This window comes from Dromiciops gliroides, chromosome X (assembly GCF_019393635.1).
Source record: "Dromiciops gliroides isolate mDroGli1 chromosome X, mDroGli1.pri, whole genome shotgun sequence".
Classification (NCBI taxonomy): domain Eukaryota; kingdom Metazoa; phylum Chordata; class Mammalia; order Microbiotheria; family Microbiotheriidae; genus Dromiciops; species Dromiciops gliroides.
In genome coordinates this window covers 5,907,160-5,928,616 of record NC_057867.1, presented here as the reverse complement: position 1 = coordinate 5,928,616, position 21,457 = coordinate 5,907,160, and the positions used below count along the sequence as shown (strand labels likewise).

The following is a 21,457-nucleotide window of genomic DNA, read 5'->3' as shown; positions in this document are numbered from 1 at the left end:
CCACTTATGGAGCTGCTCCCAAGTTCAGGCCATCAGCACCTCACCCCCTGGACTATGCTTACCTCCTAGGTCATCTCCTTGCCTCAAGTCTCTCCTCACTCCAATCCATCCACCCCTCAGAGATTTTCCTAATGCGTAGGCCTGACATCTCACCTGTGCGACACGTGCATAAGTGCATATACACACACAGTAACCTCCAGGATTATATATAAACTCCTCTGGCAATGAGAGGTTTCATAAGCTGACTTTATCCAACCTTCCCATTCTCCTCAAACGTGACTCCTCTCTAAGTGCTCTCCCTCACATCCACCACTTCACCAGGCTCTTAGTTCTCTCTGCTTCCTTCAAGTCTTAGCTTTCCTGGTCTCTGCAACTGGAGATGACCTTCCATCTACTGTGCCTACATCGTAGAGGTGCCCAGTTACTGACATATTGTCTCCTCCATCTGAATATGACCTCTCGGAGAGCAGGGGTCTTGTTGTTGCTCTTCTCTGTATCCGCAGAACTTAGCATAGTTTCCTGGCACACGTTTTGATGAGGTTATTAGCAAACAAGCCAACAGACTGCTAGATTTGGGAAAGAAAACCTCAGAATTGGGATTAGCGATGAGGCAGCACTCACCCCTGGCCAGATAGCAGGGGGCCCTGGGCCAAGAGGTCTCAAGAGCCATGGGGAGAAGCAGGGGTCACAACTCACTACCCGAGCCTGTCATTTCAGAGGGAATTCATGGCCAAATTCCATTATCTCACTTAATTCTGCTTTGGATGAAAGAGAAGAAAATCCCCAAAAGCAACAGATGAAGCAAAAGCTATTCTTGTTGTTTCTTCCCTCCCAGTTCTTTGCCTCTTTCTTTGGCCTGATATTCCTCGGACTTTCTCTGGGCTGTTGGAAATTATGGAAGGGACTGGTATAATAAAATGGTGATGTGGACTGGGAGACACATAGGTTGGCTAGGACTGAGTCTGTCTCAGAGAATCATGAGATTTCTTGGGGGTTTTTTGAGGGATTTTTAGGGGGGGTTGGGTTTTGGTTTTGTTTCTTGGGGTTTTTTGGTTTTTTGCAGGATGGTGAGGGTTATGTGACTTGCCTAGGGTCACACAGCTAGTAAGTATCAAGTGTCTGAGGCCGGATTTGAACTCAGGTCACCCTGAATCTAGGGCCAGCACTTTAATCCACTGCAGCGCCACCTAGCTGCCCCCAAATCGTGAGATTTAGAGCTACAAGGGCCTTTCAGGAATATGGTCTAATGGAAAGTCTTGCCTTTAGCATCAGAAGGGTCATCTGAGGTTAAGTCCCAGCTCTGCCATTTGATAGTGTGAGATTTAAAATTGGATATTAGATCATAAATCTCCCCTACTTAACTTTTCCCTTAATTTATCTCCCAGACTAGTAAATGGAAGAAGCTTCTGGTTTTCTAGATAGAGCCTTTATTGTATATAAGGTGTTGTTGATTAGAAGGATAGGAAAATAGAAATACAGTACAAATCGTCTTAAATCTAGGCTTAGTCTATATTCCTTATAAAAACTCACCAAACCGAAAAGGCCACCTTTGGAGTGAGGGAGACCGTCTGTGCCGCGCCGCCAGGAGTCCCGCCAAGCAGGCAAAAAAGGCCTACTCTCGTTCTCTCCACCCCGGAAGTCAAAAAACCCGGCAGGCAGTCTGACATGCGCAGCAGGCGGACTGTACCCGGCAGGCAGTCTGACATGCGCAGCAGGCGGACTGTTCATCTCCTCCCCAAAAGGGTGGTCCTTGAAAAACTGGCGTATTTTCAATAAAGGCTGATTTAATTGATGAACCACAACATTCAGCTGATGCTGCTTAGCAAATGCTACAATTGTATCATTTCCTCCCCACTTTCCAAATTTCTTTAATTCATCAACATATTCTTCAAAAGGGGAGTCATTTACTATAAAAGACTCAAACTCTTGTCTATGGTTAATCAATAGTCATGTGACATTGGGCAAGTCACCTCCCTTCTCTGGCCCTCAGTTTCTTCATCTGTAAAATTAGGGGATTGGACTCACTTAATAAGACTGCTTCTACCTTTCCATGGAATCGCAGATTTCCAGAGTTGGGATCTCAGTGGCCATCCAGTTCAACCTATACCTGAAAAAAGAATCCTTACTACAACCTACCCAACACGTGTCCATCCAAGCTATATATCAATATCTATATGTATATATCAGTTAACTGAGGCTCTGAGATCTTAAGCGACTCGCCTGTGGTGGGATTTGAACCCAGGTTCTCTGATTCTAAGCCAGCATTCTATCCAATATATTTAAATGTATAATTTATGGAGCGATCTAGATCTTGCTAATATACATAGAGAGATAGATATGGATATATAATAGATGAGGTGTGATCTCTAGCCCATTCCTGGGGAGAGAGTGGGTTTCCCCCTCACTAGAAGTCTTCAAGGAAAGGCTGGATGGTCGCTTGTTGGGTAGATTGTAGTAAGGATCAAAGGGGAGGATATGTTTTTTTTTTTAAATTTTAAACATTCTTTTAAAATTTTTTGAGTTCTGAATTCTCTCCCTCCTCCCACCCTCACTGAGAAGGTAAGAAATGTTATATCACTTACACATGTGAAATCATGCAAAACATCTCCATATTAGCCATGTTGCCAAAAAAGGCAGGAAAAATAAAGTGCAAACTTACGGTTCCATCTGCACTTAGATGCCACCAGTTTTCTCTCCAGAGGTGGACAGCATTTTTCATCATGAGTGCTTCAGAACTGTCTTAGATCATTATATTGCTGAGAAGAGCTAAGTCTATCACAGGTGATCATCACACAATGGTGCTGTTACTGTGTACAGTGTTCGCCTGATTCTGCTCACTTCACTCAGCATCATCGGTTCATGTAAGTCTTTCCAGGTTTTTCTGAAATCATCCTGCTTGTCATTCTCATAGCACAATAGTATTCCATCATAATCATACACCACAATTTGTTCAGCCATTCCCCCAATTGATAGGCATCCCTTCAATTTCCAATTCTTTGCTACCTCAAAAATAGTTTCCATAATACTTTGTACATATAGGACTGTTTCCTATTTCTTTGATCTCTTTGGAATACAGACCTAGTAGAGGTATTTCAGAGGGTATGTATAGTTTTATGGCCTTTGTGCATAGTTCCAAATTGTTCTCTAGAATGGTAGATTCAGTTCACAACTGCACCAACAGTGCTTTAGTGTCCCAATTTTTCCACATCCCCTCCAACATTTGTCATTTTCCTTTTCTGTCACGATAGCCAATCTGATAGGTGTGAGATGGTATCTCAGAGTTATTTTAATTTGCATTTCTCTAATCAATAGTGGACATCCTAGCTTTAAGACCCCAGATTTTATCGGGAAGACTTCTAACTTATCTCTATTATAGATGATTGATGATGGTTTTTAAGAAAAGGCTCCATTTATTCCTGTGCTTTCTAGTGTTGTTTTTCTGGTGTATTTAATAGGAATGACTGTTGTATTTTGTCAGAAGTTTTTTTTCTACAGCTGTTGAGATAATCATATGATTGTTGTTGTAATGGTTATGGTCAATTATGCTGGTATTGTTGTTACTGAGTCAATTCAGTTGCATCCAACTCTCCGTGACCCCATTTGGGGTTTACTTGGCAAAGATATTGGAGTGGTTTGTCATTTCCTTCTCCAGCTCATTTTACAGATGAAGGACTGAGGCAAACAGGGTCAAGTGACTTGCCCACAAAGCTAGTTAGTGTCTGATACCAGATTTGAACTCAAGTCCTCCATGGCCAGTGGTCTATCCCCTACATTACCTAGCTACTGATGGTTTTCCTGATATCGAAGCTGCATTCCTGATATAAATCCAACCTATTCACTGTATATGATTTTTGAGTGATGTATTGCCATAATCTGCTTGCTAGTATTTTATTTGAAATTTTTGCACCAATATTCATTAGGGAAAATGGTCTGTAATTTTCTTTCTGTTTTTGCTCTGCCTGGTTTAGGTAGCAGAACATTTGTGTCATAAAAGGAATTTGGTAGGACTCCTTCTTTGCCTATTTGCCCAAATAGTTTATAGAGTATTGGGATTAATTGTTCTTTAAATGTTCGGTAGAATTCACTTGTGAATCCATCTGGTCCTGGGGATTTTTTCTTAAGGAGCTCGTTGATGGCTCGTTCAATTGCTTTTTCTAAGTTCGAGTTACTTAAGTATTCAGAGGGGAAAGTTACGGTCCCCCACTAGTGTAGTTTACTGTCTAGTTCTTCCTGTAACTCATTTATCTTAAGAATTTGGATGATATGCCATTTGGTGCACATGTTTGGTACTGATATTATTTCATTGTACCTTTTTGCAAAATGTCATTTCCCTGCTTCTTTTAATTGGGTCTATTTTTGCTTTGAGAACATGCTTGCTATCCCTTTTTTGCCTTAGCTGAAGCATAATAGATTCTGCTCCAGCCCCTTATTTTTACTCTGTGTATGTCTCTTTGTTTCAAGTGTGCTTCTTCTAAACAACATATTGTTGGATTCTGGTTCCTAATCCATTCTGCTATCTGCTTCTGTTTTATGGGTGAGTTCATCCCATTCACGATTACAGTATATTTCTCTCCATCCTATTTTTTCCTGTTTATCCTCCTCTTTTCACCCTGCCCCTCCTCCAAAGTCTGTTTTGTTTCTGACTCCTGCCTCCCTCCCTCCCTCCCATCATCCCCTTCCTCTCCTACTTCCATGTTGGGTAAAATAGATTTCTATGCCCAACTGAATGTATGTTATTCCCACTTTGAGCCAATTCCAATAAAAGTGAGGTTCAAGAGTTGCCTTCTTACTTCCCCCCATTTTTCTCTCCACTGTAAAAGCTCTTCCTTGCAGGCCACTTTTTTGTGAGATAATTTTCCTCATTCTTCCTTTCTCATCCCGTTTCTTCCAGTGCATCCCTCTTTTCTCCCCGTTTTTTGAGATCATCCCAACCTAACTCACAAACATGCCCTCCGTCTATATAGACTCCTCTTAATTGCCCTCCTGATAAAGTTTTTAGGCACTAAACATATCTTTCCATATATGAATATAAACAATTTAACTGAATATCCCTTTCATGTTTACCTTTTTTATGCTTCTCTTGAGTCTTGTGTTTGAATGTCACATTTTCTATTCAGCTCTGGTCTTTTCATCAGGAATGCTTGAAAGTCCTCTATTTCATTAAATGTCCATCATCCCCCCCCCCAAGTGGCACAGTGGGTAGAGCACCGGCCCTGGAGTCAGGAGGGCCTGAGTTCAAATCGGACCTCAGACACAACACTTACTAGCTGTGTAACCCTGGGCAAGTCACTTAACCCCAACTGCCTCACCAAAAAAAATGTCCATTTCCCCCCCCCCCAAAGATTATACTCAGTTGTGCTGGGTAGCTTATTCTTTTTTTTTTTTTTTGGTGAGGCAATTGGGGTTAAGTGACTTGCCCAGGGTCACACAGCTAGTAAGTGTTAAATGTCTGAGGCCGAATTTGAACTCAGGTACTCCTGACTCCAGGGCCAGTGCTCTATCCACTGCGCCACCTAGCTGCCCCTGGGTAGCTTATTCTTGATTGTAATCCTAGCTCCTTTGTCTTCTAGAATTGCACATGGCAAGCTCTCCACTCTCATGTGAAAGCTACTAAAACTTAAGTGATCCTGACTATGGCTCCACAATATTTGGATGATTTCTTTCTGGCTGTTTGCAATATTTTCCTTGACCTGGGAGCTCTGGAATTTGGCTATAATATTTCTGGGAGTTTTCATTTGGGGATTGTTGTCAAGTAGTGATTAGCGGATTCTTTCCATTTCTATTTGTGGTGATTAAAAAGGTTTGAGTACATAGCTGTCTTAGACCAAAGACAATCATGGCAGAGGCTCACAGTTTTATGTACCCGTCAAATAGGAGGTGTTCCTGAGGGGCAGCAATCAACTCTGAATAACACAATAAGCGCTGAACTATATTAAAATGAAGGGCTGAGAGTGACAGCATGTCACCCTTTAGAAACTATCAATACCAGACCACCCCCATCTTTGGGCTGTCTATTCAAAAAATGGATATTCCACCCAAGCCTGAGCAGAATACAATAGCTTCTATGAGGATTGGGTCGTGAACAAGAAAGTTAGTCCAATCTCATTATCAGCCATGTCCTTCAAGAGACTGGACTTTTAGAATAAGGACTTTAGAAGGAGGGGAGAGTTCTGAATCTCCCCAAATTATTGATTATTAGTAATCATTTCTCTCAATGCCTCCATTTGATTCTATTGAGAAGTATGGCCTCTTCAATGAATCACTCACTGAAATGAAAAACACTTCATCAAGTGTTTCTAACTATGAGACTTATGACGGCAGACAATGTGAAGGAGGAAAAGGAAAGAGGGATGGCGCTTTGACAGAATCAAAGAGGGTAATCCCTTTTGATAAGTAGACCTTACTTAAAAGTAAAAGGCGTAAAGGGAAAAAGTAAACAGCAAAACAAAATTTAAGGTTCCAAAATCTCATCTCATGCAGCAGTGTGGTTCTAAGGGACACCACCTGGTGCAGTCCTGTGCTTTGGGTGTGTTCTCAGAGCAGTTCTTCTCTGGTCCAAGTCACTTGTAGAAACTCTCTTCTCTGCTAAAAATCTCCTATAGAATTGGTGTTAACACAATTTTAAATTTACTTTGCCAATATCCAGGTCAGATAATTAAAGTTAGCTTAACCCTTATGTCTCTTATAAGAAAATTAAATTTGGAACCTTTTAGACCAGGGAATTTACAATTTTAGGTGGGCCAATTGCCATGTTGGTTTGTAGGTAGATATAGATGGAAGAAACTCAGATACAAACAGAAAATTAGAACCCAATTTTTATATTTTCCATTATTCATTCCCCCTTTGGAAGGATGAGATTCCACCAAGGAATTAATAACAGAACACTTTTTAATAGAAAATGGACTCAAATATAAAAATGAATTCATTTAAAAGTTGCTAGATTAACTATAATTGTAACAAAGTTCTAGGATGGGATATATGAATACATTGAGTAATCAATTTTAAAACAGTACACATCAATTAAGTTATTTACAATAAAACATTTTCAACTTCTAGCCTTGTTCAAATGAATAACCCCTAACAAAAGTGGATATCACTTTAAGGCATTTACAAGACAGAAGAATAATGGTTTGTGTCTAAGATAACGAACTGTCCTGATATTCTTTTCCTTAACACAGAGCTGAGATAGTCACGATACTCTTATTTTTTTGTGGGGCAATGAGGGTTAAGTAACTTGCCCAGGGTCACACAGCTAGTAAGTGTCAAGTGTCAGAGGCTGGATTTGAACTCAGGTCCTCCTGAATCCAAGGCCAGTGCTTTATCCACTGTGCCACCTAGCTGTCCTAACAGTTATGATATTCACTAAATAACAGAATCATATCCTGGTTTCACAGGTGTTTGCATCATCTGCTTAATTATCCTCATACAAGTATGAGAAAGTAAAGGATCTTCGCTTAGAAATATATAACTAGTAACAGGTGTCAAGGGTAAATATTGAATTAGTTGTTTGGAATATAGAAAAGACTGCAATTCTAGGTCAAATAGCTCAAATCTTCTATTTGCATCTTATTGTAGTAACTCAGATGTGCTCCACTGTTAGCCTATAAATATTTTATATTGTGTTCGTACTGATCACGTGAAGTGATTATAGAAATTTGCCATAAAAGAAAGGGGACTTAAGGGAAAATGTTCCCTTATCTTGATGTCAATTCTAGGCAAAAATTGTGTTGAGCCAGGCTGGATATTTTAAAGAAAATTGTCACATTGGGGAAATTGAGGCAGGAGAACCCCATCTCATTCCATGCCAAAAGTCATTCTCCCAACCTTTTTCCAAGAAAATTCCACCTGCAGTTTATGCATGTAAACTCCATAGGGTTGCTGGCATCATGGTTTCATTGGCTCAAAAGAATTCCTTGATGATTACATCTGGAGCCAAACTCAGAATAATGTCAGTTAACAGTCCCATAAGGTCTTAAATAGAAAAGTTCCAATAATCAGAGTTTCAGGTGGATTCAGCTCTCAAGGATCATATATCCTAGATAACAAGTATTGGCTATAATTTCACATTGGTAACAGTAAGAGATTCATCACATAAAAATCACAATTTATCTTCATATAACTAGTACTCATGCTGAGTAGCTGTTCTTTCATCCTTAAGTTCAATGTTACACAAATGATTTTGCTTTAAGATACTTAATAATAAACAACAAAAGACGTGGGATGGGATGTGTAAGTATAATAATCCCAAATTATACACAGAGAACAGATTATATGAAACATTGTTGCTTCCACTGAGATGCTGCCTGCTGATGTTTCTCTTAAAGTGTCCATTTAAGGACAATCCAAGGACGCAACAACTCTAAGAATGAAACTCAAGGAATATTCAGGGTTCCCCCAACAAAAGCTTTCTCCTCAAACAATAAAGTCTCACTAACCACAATAGGTTTGGACATAATTGTTATCAATATTCATAAAATTATTGCAATAAATTAGTTCAGAAATACAATTTAGTTGGCTTCTAAAAATCACACAAAAGATTTTTTACTTAAACATTCTTTCCTAAAAGTATTTCCTTTTTAAAAAAATTTTTTTAAATAATAATAAATTTATTTAGAATTTTCCCCGTTACATGTAAAAGCAAATTTTCACATTGATTTTTTAAAACTTTGTGTTCCAAATTCTCTTCCTCCCTCCCTAAGAAATCAAGCATTTAAATATAAGTTATACATGTGTCGTCATGCAAAACATCTCCATATTAGTCAGGTTGTGAAAGAAAACAGACAAGATAACTTTAGAAAAAGGAACTAACAAAAAATTATAGTATTTCCCTTTATTAAAAGCAGCTTAAAATTTATCCTGATGTTAAAAGGAATAACCACTAAACCTCCATGAAGTAAATTAGTTGGAAACCTCTAAAATGACAGATCTCTCTCTTATTCACCCATAAAGCAAAAATAAATCTTTAAAATTGGAATTTATCCAAATCAAATTGTCTTTAAGTAACATAAATAAATTTCAAAAGTACCATAACGACCCAATAAATTCCTAATCATCACAAATTCCTAATTACCACCTCCCTCTAGTCAAAAAAGTTTAGGGGGGGGGGAGATTCAGTTTTTCTGAGCCAAAAAGAACACACAATAACAGAGTTTACCAAAATTTTACTCAATATTTTTTTCTTTCCTTTTTCTTTAAATATATCACTAAAAATCAAGAAAAATAATTACACTTTAGAATCCCACATGGATAGTGAAGATGTAATAACTCACTTAAACCCCTAGAAAATCAACACTGGCCAATTGCTGTAACCCTCCAAATCAATACGTATAGAGATCTATATTTACAGGTCACTGTCTCCCTCTGTATCTCTATCTCTATCTCTCCTTAGATGAAGCAAACTCCATTTTGTGTAAGGATTCCCATTTACTCAGTACGAATTCCCCAACACAGAAAACTCTTGCACAGGGTTGATAAGAATTTATAAGTAGAGAGTTCCAAAAATCTTTCTAGGTTTACAAAGGAGATTTTACAAAGTCTTTTCTTTGTACAATTACCAATTTTCCTTTTAAAATACTATATTCAGGGGGCAGCTAGGTGGCGCAGTGGATAAAGCACCAGCCCTGGATTCAGGAGTACCTGAGTTCAAATCCGACCTGAGACACTTGACACTTACTAGCTGTGTGACCCTGGGCAAGTCACTTAACCCCCATTGCCCCGCAAAAAAAAAAAAAGACTAAAATACTATATTCATACTTTATAGGCTTTAACATTATTAACTAAGTATTTGGAGTTTTTATAATCTCATAATTTTCATATGTGATAGCCAAATAATTTTACATGAAACTTCCTCTTAAATATGGACAAAACTTGGAAGTTTATAAGTTCTTAATTATAGTGCTTCAGAGTATGGTCACATATTCACATGGTCAGCAGGGTTGATAAAATGACCTTACAGCTTCCTAACCCAATCATTCTTTTTTAAAAAAAAAACAGTACACATTTTAATCTAACATCTAGATTATAAGAGAAATTACTTGTAGTTTACCAGATTACACAACATAAGAAAATTTAGAAATAATATTATAAACAATATTATGTATTTGAATCTTTTTTGCGGGGCAATGAGAGTTAAGTGACTTGCCCACGGTCACACAGCTAGTAAGTGTCAAGTGTTTGAGGCTGGATTTGAACTCAGGTCCTCCTGAATCTACTTTATCCACTGTGCTACCTAGCTGCCCCATGTATTTGAATCTTTGAAACAAAATCCATTACGAATCAGGTGGCCTCAATTCAGGTGAATGCGCTTCCAAATTACCTTTCATTCATTACCATTCACCTCATCAACATTGGCACTGTATACTGATCACATCTTAAAAATCCATATAAAGTTATCAAGTATGAAGCCATTACATCTAATTAAAGAGATAATAAAAACATTCATACAGCATTTCCCTTTGTTAGGCACTGTGTTAAGCACATTATAATCATGTGGTTCTCACAAAGACCCTGGGAGGTGGGTGCTATTATTATCCCTTTACAGAACAGGAAACTGAGGTCCTTTTTTAAAAGACATGTAGTAACAATTCCCAGCTCCTTATAAACTTTTTCTTTGCTTCCCAGTTCCCTACCTCCTTCACCTTTGGGACTAATCAGATAAATGGCATTCCAACTCTGCATTCCTATCCTCCTGGAAACTCCAAGCTGCATATACTAGAAGTACACATAAAGTTTTACAGACAGTTTGAAATCAGCCATTCTCATCAAGATTCCACGGTGTACTTCAGCAAAGAAACCTAAGGAATTTGATTTAATGCTGGCAGGGCATGGCCAGTTTCCCCAGGCAGAAACCTTCAAGAGTTTTCACAGAATGACTTAAATAGTTGAACTAAAATAATAATTAAATAATTGAACATTTAAGATTTGTATGTAATAAGCACAGACCACAATAACTATATCCAATATTTATAGTGTTAGATTTAATAAGGCCTTCCCACAGAGTTATCCTGAAAGGTAGGTGGACATGATTAACCAGATGATTATCTACCCTTACCCCCAGACTAAAGCTGGTTAAAGGCTGATTTCTCAAAATCTTTTCCTTTGCAATTTCTAGTTCTTAATTGGAGTCAAATCACTGCACTTTAACTACCTAAGGTAAGCATAGGTCTAGATCTTGAAATCTTAAAATACTGACACCCTAACCCAGTTGCTAATCTGCTCCTGATTATTCTATCAGTCTTTTAACAGTTAAATACATATTCCAAAAGAATTAAAGAAAAATTCATACTTCTAACAATATTTCTAATACAGTGAACTATCAAATTAATTTTAGGCATTATCTTTTTTTTTTTAATTTTTTAGTGAGGCAATTGGGGTTAAGTGACTTGCCCAGGGTCACACAGCTAGTAAGTGTTAAGTATCTGAGGCCAGATTTGAACTCAGGTACTCCTGACTCCAAGGCCGGTGCTCTATCCACTGCGCCACCTAGCTGCCCCCTAGGCATTATCTTTATACATATATATCTATCTTTATAATCACATAACAGAGGCAACTTATCTTAAAACCACACAACTAACAAGTTTCTTGATATAGTATAATAATAATAATAATAATAATTTCACTGAAAACGAAGCCAGAATAAATTCAATGACACCTGGATCTATTTTCCAAACGTTATAATACAAATCCTCAACTTATAATTTCAGTAATTTAGTATTATATTTTATACAAGGGCTATTTATTCTAAGCATTTCATATTATGAGATTCACTATTTCCAGCTAATCTACTGCAAAAGATTTTAAAAGTGGGAGTATATTAACAGATTTTAATTATAAGTTTTGTCACACTTAGGAACACGATCTTATCAGATTCCTCCTTGCTCCATTATCACAGAAAATGCCAAGTGGAATGAGAGGGGCTCAGAATGCCCAATGTCCTCCATTTTGACTCCTAAAACATTACTTACAAAAAGCTTGACTGCCTACTTGACATAAACATTTTCCCAAATTACGAATCAAAAGTCATACTCACCCTCCTTTTTGTTCTGCTACTCTTCACCTTTTAGAATCTGGAGAGTGTTAACAATTATTTACAGATCAAGAGAGTTGCATTTCTCTCACAATTTTTACCAACATTACTTATAAAAACAGCTTTTGCAATGTTAACATACATTTTAAACACATTGCTGAAATAATAAAATGACTGTATTTAAGTCTATGACATAAAAGTCCTGATCAAAGTGTCTTAAAAAATAAAAAAGCTTATTTTTGTCGTTTTAAACACAATCGCCCTGATGTCTCATATATATGTCTCAAAGACAGTTCTCTAGATTTAAGTTAAACATAATCCAAGTGGCTTTAAGTGGCTCATTAATTAACCTCACTTGAGATGATGGGCTTGATCCTAAGAATCAACTCTTGCAGGCTACAGCCAAGCTACAGGCTGCTTGGTCTGAGATGCTATCAACTTAGAGCTCCAGTTAAAGCCCCACCAAATTAAAAAAAACTTGGCGTTTTTACTCAGAAAGAAAGTTCCCAAACAGATCCTAAATCCTCAGGAGGGGAAGAAGAGCTGCAGACCAGAGAGGAACACCAAAGTAAAACAGCACCATGGCCAGCGTCAATGAGCTGCCTGAGGAAGTCCTCCTGGAGTTGTTCTCCCTGGTGCCAGCCTGGAAGGTGCTGAGGCACTACCGGCCAGTCTGCAGCCTCTGGAGGGACCTCATCAACCAGGTGTCCCTGTGGAAACGCAAGTGCCAGGGAGAGGGATTCATCTCCAAGGACTGGGACCAGCCAGTAGCTGACTCCACTGCGGACTCCAGAAGAACCTGGTCCGCAACCCCTGTGGTGAAGATGGGTTGAATTTGTGGATAAATGAGCAGAGAGAAGAAAAACTATTGGATTGTAGAGGACATACCTGGACCCCACGGAAAAGAGTTTCCAGACTCCTGAGTCAGGAAATGCTTTCTCCCAAAGTAAGCATCAGATGGTGAACCTGAAAGCCAAAGGCTATTGTGAAGAACTAATGGACATAGTGAAGCCAGACCTTATGATCAAGGACTGGTTTGTTCTAGATTCTACTGTTTCTGCAACTACTATATCTAAGTGCAGTTGCTATCTGATGACTTTAAAACCCTGGATATGTTCAAACTCTCAGAGGTGGTGTTTGATCGAAGGAGCAACTATGAGTGGAGAGAGGTCTCCCACACATTCTCCAACTATCCCCCAGGAGTCTGTCACATCTATTTCCATCATGGTGGCAGGGACACTCATGGCTGGGCTAGGTCATATATTTTCAACGTCACCAACGGCAGCATCATCGTTGGTCCTGAGATCACCAGGAAACCCAGTTGTACAGAAGCAGCAGCCAGATGCAACGACCAGATCCAGACCCAGATGAACTCGTGGTTTCAGTCAGTATCTATCTTCCTACTTTTAGCAGCTTTGGGTTTCAATAAACCCTGCTCTAGATTTTTTTAAAAAGCTCCCTTCTCTAATTCTACCTCCCAAACTAACTCCTGGGAGAGTCTCACACAGCTTTTTCATTTCCCTTACTTAAGTTAATCTTAGAAAACCTCACACAGAGACAAACCAAACAGAGCCTTAGTGACCCAGAAATCAAAAGTTGAAATTAAAACTACTTTCTTGGCAGGAAGCTAGGTGGCGCAGTGGATAAAGCACCACCCCTGGATTCACGAGGACCTGAGTTCAAATGTGGCCTCAGACACTTGACACTTACTAGCTGTGTGACCCTGGGCAAGTCACTTAACCCTCATTGCCCCACCCCACCCCCCAAAAAAACTACTTTATTGGGAGAACTTTCTACCCTGCTTTTTTTACTTACCTGTCTGCTTCCTGCTTCTGCTCAGAGACCTTTTTTTCAATGACACACCCAATCCTTTACTTCGCCTAATTCCTTCAATATGCCTCTGCCAGAAAACCCTTTGAAAACACAGACCAAAGTTGTCAGTGGTCTGGGCTAGATAGTTTCTCTGTCCAAGGGAGACATGATGTCACTCTCAGCCCTTCAGTTTAATACAGCTCACCTTTTATTGTGTTATCCAATCAGAATTGATTGCTACCCCTTAGGAACACCTACGTTTACTAATAACTTGATGGCCCTATTAAAAATTATTAAATTGCCCAGAACTGTGTGAAGTTTCTCTCATATTCTACCTACTGGATCTAAGATGTTAGGGCAGTTTTCCTCATAAATTTCTGGAAATATGATCTCTAGGATCTTTTTTTTGATCATGGCTTTCAGGTAATTCAATAATTCTTAAATCACCTCTCCTTTATCTGTTTTCCAGGTCAATTGTTTTTCTAATGAAGTGTTTCACATTTTCTTCCATTGTTCATTCTGTTGACTTTATTTTATTGTTTCTTGATGTTTCACCAGGGTTAGCTTCCACTTGCCCAATTCTAATTATTTTCTTTAATTTTTAATTAAATTATTTTCTTTCTATGTGGCCAATTCTGCTTCCTAAGGAGTTATTCTCTTCAGTGAAATTTTGTGCCTCTTTTACCATTTGGTCTATTCTATTTCTTAAGGTATTAAGGGATTTTTGCCTCTTTTACTAAGCTGTTGATTCTTTTTTCATAATTTCCCCCAATTTTTCCTCTAACTTTCTTATTTGATTTTTTAAAAAATCCTTTCTTAACTGTTCCAGGAATTCTTGTTAGGCTCCAGTTAAAGTTGGACTTTGCTCACCTGGGAGCGGGCAGGCACTGTCCCAAGCTTCAGGTTTTTCATGCTGCTGTTGTTGATCATGCTACCATCTCTGGGTTGAGAGCTGCTGAAGCTGTTGTTGGTCATTTTCAAGGCCTGGTGCTGGTGTTGCTGCTGCATACACATGTAGGCCAGCCTATCACTGGTGTCACAGACCTCTCCTGTCAACCTCCTGAGTTGTTTTAGAGTGGAAAAAATATCTATCCTCAATCTTTTTTTTGCTCTGCTGCTCCAGAATTAGACTAGACATTATTTTGAATTTGGAGGGAAATGTTGGGATAATTCTGCTGGGTTGATGCCTCTACTCTGCCATCTTGGCTTCACTCCCAAATGAGATATTTGTAAAGTGTTGAGCCCAGTGCCTTGCACATAGTGATATATAAATGTTAGCTATTATTATTATACTTCCATTATCCCCTACTCATATAGCCATCTCCTTTAATAAATGTTAAAGAAGTGGAAAAAATAAAAGAAGTTCAATAAAAGCAAGAAACGCATCAATCAAGTCCAATGACAGTGTTATACACTTATTTCCTCCCCTTCCCACTCTGCAAAGGAAAGAAAGAGGTACGGCACATTTTGATGAAAAAGATTTTAAAAGGCTAAGGACTGGACTTGTGATTTGGTGGTATAGGGAGGTCACAGTTAGGAAACATCCTCCACTATTACAAGCTTATAGTCTCAGAGCGATTTGCCCAGGGACACACAGCTTCTTGGCTTTGAGGCTAGCCCCATGTTCACTATGCCATGCTGCCTCTGTGACATCCAAGATACAAATATTTAAGAACAAAAGCCATTTCTCAGAAGAAATACAAGCTATAAATAACTAATAATAAGATAAATGCAAGCCAGCAATTTTGAAGTGTCTCCCCTCTCTCATATTGGCAAGGATGAGAAAAGATAAAAATAGAAAATTCTGGAGGACATATGGAAAAATAGATACACATGGATGCATGGTTAGTGGATTAACTTGGCTAAGTCTTTCTGGAAAACATTTTGAAATCATATCCCCAAATTCACAAAACTACATATCTTTTAACCCCAGAAATGCCATTAATCAGGTTGTAACCCCCATGGAAATCAAAGATGAGGAACTGGCCGATGTACACAAACAATATTTACAGCAACACTTTTTGTCATATCAAAGTCTGGGAAACAAAGTAGATGTTCATCAACTGGTAAAGAGTTGAACAAATTGTGGAGGGAGAGGAAAGGAGAGGACAGAGAGGGGATTAGATGGAGAGGAGAAGTGAAGACAGAAAGATATGGAAGGATATTTGTGATCAAAAATAAAAAGGGCAATTTCAATGCAGCTAGAATTTGAAGAGAAGCAGTTAACAAGGGGAAAATATTTACAGCAAATATTTGTGAGAAAGATCTGTTCCCCAGCATATATAGAGATTATATATAAATACTTTAAAATAAAAGCCATTCAGGGCCTGAGTTCAAATCTGACCTCAGACACTTGACACTAGCTGTGTGACCCTGGGCAAGTCACTTAACCCTCATTGCCCTGCTCCAAAAAATGTAATTGGGAAATATTTAACAGAATAAATAAAATACAGTGAAACATAAAAAAAGAATAAGAGCCATTTCTCCAAAAGATGAAATAGCAGAAGCAGTTGAGTAGACAATTCAGAAGAAATACCACGTATCCTCAACCATGGGAAAGAATACTCTAAATCACCAAGAATAAAAGAAATGCAAAGTAAAACATCTCCAAGGTTCTACCTCATGACCATACAATTGGCATAGATAAAATATTAAAATAACAAATGTTGCAGGTGCTATAGGAAGACAAGCACATTAATGCACTGCCAGTAGAACTGTATGTTGGTCAAACAGTTTTGGAAGACATCTTGGAATTGTACTCCCAACGTTACACAACTATACATACCCTTTGATCCATCCATAGCATTACTAGTAGCTAAGTGGATAGAGCACTGGCCCTGCAGTTGGGAGGATCTGCGTTCAAATGTCACCTCAGACACTTACTACGGGTATGACCCTGGGCAAGTCACTTAACTCCAATTGCCTTAAACATCTGGGACCATCTCAAGTTATCCTGATATATATATCACTGTCACTGGACCCAGATGGCTCTGGAGGAGAGAATGAGGCTGGTGACCTTGTACAGCCCTGCCTCACTTCAATCCAATTCATTGCAAATCATGACATCACTTCCTGGTGTCATGGTCCTCTTCGAGAATGAAGGACAAATGACAAAAAACAGCATACATCCCAGAGAGGTCAAAGACATCATATATAGAAAAAACTATTTATAGCAACACCTTTTTGTAAGTGACAAAGACTTGGATACCAATTGAGTGCCTATCAGTTGGGGAATAGTTGAATAAATTGTGGGAAGAGGGGACTCAATAGGAGGTGGGGAAAGAAGGGAAGGGAGTAGAGGAAGGATGAAAGGAAAAGAAGAGAAATAGAATGGGGAGAAGAGAAATAAAGATAAATAGGGAAATAATTAAATGAGGGACAGATAAGATCACAAAAAATAAGACATTTCAGTTATATAAAATTAAAAAGATTTTATATGGACAAAAATCAATTCAAACAGAATTAGAAGAGTAGCAGTTAACTGAGGGAAGGCAGGGATGGGAGATATCTCTGCAGTAAAAACCTCTAGGTTATATAGGAACTTGATACAGATATTTGAGAACAAGAGCCAAAGAGATAAGTGGAACAGGCAGTTCTCAAAAGAGAAAGTCTCTTAAATCCTATGAAAAAATTCTTCACATCACGAGTAAGAGAAATTCAAACTAAAATAATCATGAAGTTTTTACCTCATATTCATTACATTGGCAGAGATGAGAAAAGATGAAAATAGCAAATATTGGAGGGACTGTGGGGAGATGAGCACATTAACTCATGTTTAATCAAGATGTTAAACAGGTCCAAGCATTCTGGGAAACACTTTGGAAGCATACTCCAAGTGTCAAAAAAACCAAGATCAACTACAAAAAGATATGTCTAGATAAAAAATATTTATGGCAGTGCCTTTGTAGTTTCAAAAACCAGAAAACAGTGGGTTCCCACAAACTGGGAAGTGGCTGAAAAAACCTGTAGAGAAAAGGTGGGAAATGCAAGAAGGAAGAATAAGAGGGAGAGAGGAAGAAAGGGAGAAAGAGAAATGGGGGAAAGGAGAGAGAAATGGAAAGAGAATTAAACAAGAGTTAAAGACGATAAATGGGCAATTTTAGTTACATAAAATTGCAAAGGTTTTGCACAAATAAAACTAATGCAGCTAGAATCAGAGGAGAAACCTACTTTCCCAGATATATAGGAACTTCATACAAATATTAAGAACAAGAACCATTCCCAAAAATATAAGTGGTCAAAGCAGCTGAGCAGGAAATTCTCAAAAGAAAAAAAATGCAAGCTATCTACAACCTTGTTAAAGAATTCTCTAAAATCACTAATAATAAGAGAAATACAAATTAAAACATCAGATTGACAAAGATGAAAATAGTGAATGTTGGAAAGACTGGAAAGACAGGCTCACTAATTCAAAGAAACTGAAGAACATTTGAGTAAATTGTGATAAGTTGTTTCACTGTAAGAAATTATGACTATGAAGAATTCAGAGAAATTTGGAAAGAATTGTCTAAACTGATACAGAGAAACTCATGCATAAAAGAGTGATTTACCTAATGACTCTGAAATTACTTTGTGTGTATTTTGTATTTAGTTATGTGTATACATTTCTTGAGGACATGGACTATTTCATTTGGTCTGTCTCCCCAGGCAGCTGGTGGTACAGTGCACAAAGTACAGGGCCTGGAGTCAGAGGACCCGAGTTCAAATCCAGCCTCAGACACTTACTATGTAACTGTGAGCAAGTCACTTAACCCCTGTCTGCCTCAGTTTCCTCAACTATAAATTGGGATGAAATGAGATAATATTTGTAAAAATTCTTAGTGTAATGTCTGGCACATAGTAGGCACTATGAAAATGCTTATTTCCTTCCCCTTCCTCAGGTCTAGTAGCACCAGGCACATATATAACTTACAATTGAATTATAATTTATATATGTTCCAATTAATGCAGCCCGAAGTCCCATTATCTTTTGGGGGGCTACAACATCACATACATTGAGTCCTATTGATCTTTCAGTCCACTAAGACCCCTCGATCTTTTTCAGAAGCATTGTTGTCTATCCATGCCCCCCATCTCATACCTCTAAAGTTGATTTTTTGTCCCTAAGTGCAAGACTTTAAATTTATCCCTAATGAATTCCATCTTATTAGTTCTTATTGAATAACTTAGTGATCTAACCTGCCAAGATCCTTGTGGATCCCTACTCCATCATCTAGGGTGTTGGTTATACCTGATAGCTATGTTTCTTTTCTTTCTTTTTCTTTTTCTTTTTTTTTTTTTGGTGAGGCAGTTGGGGTTAAGTGACTTGCCCAAGGTCACACAGCTAGTAATTGTTAAGTGTCTGAGGCCGGATTTGAACTCAGGTCCTCCTGAGGCCGGTGCTTTATCCACTGCGCCACCTAGCTGCCCCGATAGCTATGTTTCATCAACACATTTCATGAGCTTGCCATGTATACTTTTATCCAAATCATTGATCAAAATATTAAGTAGCACAGGGCCAAATATGGATCACTGGGATTTTCCATTGGAGACCTCCAGCCACGTTGACACTGAACCATTAACCACTACTCTACGTCTGGCCACTCAACTAGTGGATGCTTTTGTTTCTCTTGGGAAAAGGATCGATCAGATTGAGAAGAGAAAAAAAAACAAGAAAAGGCATAAAAGGGAAAAACAGAAGAGGAAGGAGAAACAGGAAAAGAAAAGAGGGAAACATTTTGTTTTATTTAGAGAACAAAAGAAAGAGAAAATAGGAGACAAAAAAGAGACTTTTCTGTTTTTCTTTGAGAAAAGGAGTAAAAGGGAAATTTAAAAAATGAGAAGTGAGAGAAAATGAAGGATCAGAGAAAGGACAAAATGAAATTCCGTTCTGTAGCCAGCTCATCTGACCAATAAAAAGTCCAGAATCCCAGCTAGAACATGGCAAGGCCAAGGTTAGTATGGTGCTGTCACTCACCCACCCCCATTTCTACTTGGGATTTTGTCCTTTCCATTGGCCAATTGAGCTTGCCACAAAATGGAGGGCAACATCTCCATTCTCTGACTTCCTTCAAAATCAGTCTCTTAGCTGTGGTGTCTGCGTCTTCTGGCTTAGCACCCCCTGTCTCCAGCCCAGAGGGCGCTACTTCCTGAAGAGTCCTAGATCTAGAACCAGATGCAATTTCTCTAGTTTCTGTAAGGGTCTGTCTATGCCTAAAGCCAGACAAGCAGGGTCCAGGCTTCTGGGAAGGACCTGCTCCCAGTTTCATCTAAGGGCAAGGGTCCTTTTAGACCAGGGATTCTTCACTTTTTTGGTGTACCAACCCCCTCCCTCTGATAAAGTCGAGGGATTCCTTCTCAGAATCATATTACTAAACGCACAACAGAAAATACAGGCACACAGAGTAAACCACAAGTTTGTGGACTCCAGGGTCAGAACTGTACAAAGCTTTCCAGCTCTCAAGAGAAGTTTGCCCTGCCTGTTCGAGTCTTACTTGGCAGCCCCTAATGAACTGCTTAGTCCATTTAATGTCCTTCTGCTACCTCGGTCAATGGTTCCACTTCCAAACTCAGCCGCTTTCTCCTACTCTAAACTTCCTCTTTCCTCTCTGCATTCAAGAATGGCCCAGATGGATGAGGAGGAACAGGGAAAGGAGGCACCTCTTGTTGCCCCCACTCACCATTAACTCCTCCAGCATGAAATATCCATATAGAGAAGACAGAAACAGATGGATGGGAAGATCTCACCTGTCACTCAGGCACAGGAGATGAGGATGGGGGAAGCACAGATATAACCCAACACAAGCCCTGTCTAGATATGGGCCTTGTGACCAATCCCACTGGTCCCGTACCCCAACTGCTGAGCAACGTTGCCCCCAAAGAGATTTAAAGATGTGGTTCAAAGTGAAACACTCCACTGCTAATCTGAAAGGACCAAGAATTAAGTCCACAGTTTACCCACAGTCTGGGCACTGAGGAGCCACAGTGTTGTGCCACTTATCAGATTTAGGTGAGAGAGGTCATATCATGACATTCCTTTTTTGTCAAGCCCCGTTCCAGAATTCTTGGCTGCCTATGACGACAATACTCTGATGGATGATGGTAAGCACTTTGCAAACTGATATCAAGCTTAGCTCCTATGATGGTAGGAGGAATCTTCAGCCTTTCTAGAGGAGGTCTAATTGGTTATGAATGTGAAATAAGGAAGAAATAAGGAAGAAAGCAACTGGGAGAAAATGGCTTTGCTTTCTCCTTCCTCCATCCCACTCCCCTGCTATCTTCTAAGACAATGTTTCTTAGCCTGGGAGACAATTACAGTCTGGATGTTAGGCTGAGACAAATGCCCAGTGGAATGCCAACCCATGATTGGGAATACACAAATACAATCCCCAACTAATGAGCTACTTGTCTCTTGACAAACCCAGTCATTACCACGGCCCATCAAATGTGCCACTTTCTCAAAGTATCGAAACACCCAAGAAACTAATTAAAATGGGCTTAGTCACAGATGCAAGACGAGACATCCAGCAAATGAAGAGACTAGGTCAATTCAGGGCTGGGGTGGGAGGGTTGGAGGGAGAGGAAGAGGGAGAGTCACACTGCATCCTCTCCTTCTGCATAATTCATCCAGGATTCTGGGAG

General features: G+C 39.0%; 1 protein-coding gene across 2 annotated transcripts in view; it reads left to right on the top strand.

The window, feature by feature from the left end:
- The window catches only part of TRPC5 (transient receptor potential cation channel subfamily C member 5), a 173,536-nt gene that overhangs the window by 140,706 nt on the left and 11,373 nt on the right, over nt 1-21,457 (top strand). The window lies entirely within an intron of this gene.